Genomic DNA, 3,627 nt, shown 5'->3' on the forward strand with positions numbered 1-3,627 from the left:
TGATAAATGAATTCTCTCAGATTTTATGTGTCTGAAATATCTTTTAGAAATAGAAATAATTTCAGCTATGAAACTGAGTTATAACAATTTTTTCTCTTCCAATATTTTGAAGATATTGCACCATTGTCTTTTAGCTTGGATTGTTTCTCACGAGAACTCTATTGTCATTCTTACCTTTGTTCCTTTATGTGTATTTTTTTGTTTTTTCTTTTTCTTTTGGTTACCTCAATATTTTCTCATTATCTTTGACTTTTAGCAATTTCTTTATGATGTGTTTAGTTTCTTTTCCCTCTTTTGTTTAGGTCCCTCTGAGCTACTTGGATTTATGGGTTTTTTCCATCAAATTAGGAAATTCTTAGCCATTATGACTCCAAATTTCTGCTGTCTTCTACTTCTTTAATTATATACATATTAGACTAATATTGACCCCATACAGTGCAGCTCTTATATGCTGCATTCTATTTCCTCCACTATTTTTTTCTTTTCATCTCAGTTTAGATAATTTTGTTTATTCATTCTTCTACTGCATCCAGTCTGTTGAAGGAAGTCTTCATGACAATGTTTTTTTTTTTCATTCTAGCATTCTCAATTTGTGGGGAGACTCCAAGTGGAGGAGTGATTGAAACAATTGCTAAGATGAAAGAATCCCCTCTAACAATGGCCCAGACTTCCTGGAATGCATGGTTAAAGATTAGAGCAGGCCTGCAAGGCCAAGAGTTGAGCAGGAGACAATATAGATTATCCTTAGATATGGTTGCTCCAGCCACTGTTCTCTCTCTCCCCTATGGCTTGTTTAGAGAATTATGAGTCACTGCAGACCACCCTGTCCTTCCCCTGTCCCCTACATGAATTCCTATATGGATGTCTTTCTTTTGTCTTTTATCTGTGTTTCCTGGTTCTATTAATAAAAAGCCATAGAAGTTTCAGGGCAGGGCTGTTTTTCCTGAGACTTTCTGACACTGAGGCAACTCAGGTAAAAGCAGACTCTCTGGGCCTCTTGGAGGTAAAACCAGACATGGACTATGAGTAATCTCTCATCCTTTGCACCACCATAATCATGAACAATGACAAATGGTGTCCCATGAGGTCAAAGCTGTATCCAGCAGCATCTGGGGGCCTTTACCATCCAGACATGCAGGTGTAATCATGGGCAAGTCTGGGGTTTCTAGCAAGGGGGTCCAAGTTATTCCTAGTTAAGTAATTCAGATTGTAACAAGGACAAATTAAAATTATGATAAGGAGTTTAGGATATTGTGTTCTCCCCAAAGGAACTTGCCTTGCTCAACTTGTTCTTTTTCCTTTCTTTACTCCTTGATTTCACAATAGGAAGCAAGAAAAGCAGGGATTTGGTAATATGTAAGTCTTCTGGGATGCCAAATTATCATCTGAGCATCCTCTGCTCACTCTTTTGGTTAATCAAAAACCCTTCACTGGCCTTATAAATTCTGGAGCTGACATTACTGTCTTTGTAAGCAGAGGCTAGCAAAAATCCTGGGATATCTTATAACTCAAAAAATTATTCACCCTCAGTGACTTTCCCTTAAAATTCCTTCTAAACTTACTTTAAATTCCTTACAACAGCTCCTCAGGCAATTAATTGGCTTCACCCCTCCATGGGGATTCTCACTTATAGTTTACAGAACTTATTTGACACCCTCAATGGGGGACCCTGATCTCTCTTCTCTGCATACTCCATTGCCCCAAGCTAAACAAGAATTAGCACAAACTGAGGCTTGGATTTGCACTAGACAGCTTACTTGGATAGACTTACATAAACCTATTCATCTGCTTATTCTTAATACACCTCATAGTCCTACCACACTTTTAGGCCAATTCCTTCCATCTTTGGGAATTTTTGAATGGATTTTCCAAGCTCACCATCCTAAGAAGAAGCTATGCACTCAATCTCAATGAAGGGTTTCTTTAATAGAATAGGGCAGACCCTGTTGCTGCCAAATGTTAGCAAGAACAGATCCTGATGTAATTAATCCTGGCCTTACTAAAACTGAACTTCAAGCCATTCTTAGACAATCTGAATCCTTACAAATTGCCTCAGCTGACTACTTTGGCTCTCCCTCATGTTAGAATTCTTCATAGTCTCCAACTCCTCCCCTTTTCTCTTGCCTCCATCTTATCTCCTAGCCCCATTCCTCATACACTTACTATCTTCCTCAATGGGTCCAGAAAAACTGGTAAAGGAGTTTTTACTTGGAAAGAAAATAATTTCTGGAAGCATTTCTACACTATTCAACACTCCTCTACTCAAAGGGCAGAATTTGCAGCTGCTATAGCTCCTTTTCAACATTTTCCTGATAAACCACTTAACATTGTTGCTCATTCATCTTATGTTGTGGGAGTTTTACAAGTTCTAGAAACCACTTTTATGCATGATAGCAGTGACAAAATTCTCTTTCACATGTTTAGACATTTGCAAAAGCTGATTAGACTGCATGCTTTTTCCTTTTATGTCACCCATATACATTCTCATTCTACTCTTCCAGTCCCTAGAGTTGAGGGCAATGCCTATGCAGACACTTCAGTTATGTTCTCTATTCCTCTTGACAAGGCCACAGCTTCTTATCAGTCTTTCCATCAGGGAGCTAAAGTCCTTGTCCATTCCTTTCAAATTATTCATGAACAAGCATAAGAAATTGTTCATACCTGCCCCAAATGTCAAAAACAACTAAAATCTATTCTACAAGCAGCCATTAATCCTTGTGTTTTAAAAGGTAATGAAATTTGGCAAATGGATGTGACTCACTACAAGCATTTTGGGAAATTTAAATTTCTTCATATTACTGTAGACACTTATTTGGGTTATATTTATGCTTCTGCCCAATCAGATGAAACTGCCAAACATGTAAAACATCATTTACATTCCTGTTTTTCTGTTCTGGACCTGCCACTACAAAATAAAACCGATAATGGTCCTGCTTATACCTCTCATTCCTTGAAAACATTCTTCCAACTCTGGCATTTTAAATATGCCACTGGTCTTCTTATAATACCACTGGACAAGCAATTGTAGAAAGAGCCCATGGTTTCCCTAAAACTCAATTATTAAAACAAAAATGGGGTGGGGGGACACTGTAGAGAAACTTCTTTCCATGGAATAACTCTCCAAAGCACTCTTTTCTAGTGTTTTAAAATTGTAATTCTGATGCACTTGCAACAGTTGAAAAGCATTTTATATAGGCAAAAGAAAGACCTGACCTGGTTTTATATCAGTACCCATTATCTGGAACTGAATGGTTGGGCCCTGAGAAATTGCTCAATTTAGGGAGGGGATATGCATCTGTTTTATCACCCACAGGCCCTCTCTGGGTTCCCCAAAAAGCTGTATGTGGCACCAAGTGAGAAGCAACCTCATCCCTGAGCTTCAGGCAATGGCTCTACAATCTCCACTAGGAAGGGGCAACAAGAAGAGGAGAGAGGATCTGTTGCTTTCTACAACACAATCCTTGGGACCTACCTGGGGAGAGACTAAAAACTTATTGCACAGGCTAAACAAATTCTACAAAAAAATGGCCTCCCTTCCGCTCCAGAAAACCTCTTTCTGGCAGTGGTAACACAAGTTACCTATAACTCTAAGATGGTAAAGGTAAAGTGATTCCTTTTTATTCCACC

Source organism: Heterocephalus glaber, unplaced genomic scaffold (genome assembly GCF_053883595.1).
Source record: "Heterocephalus glaber isolate CG9 unplaced genomic scaffold, H.glaber_assembly_v1.0 deba00001457, whole genome shotgun sequence".
NCBI classification, from domain to species: domain Eukaryota; kingdom Metazoa; phylum Chordata; class Mammalia; order Rodentia; family Bathyergidae; genus Heterocephalus; species Heterocephalus glaber.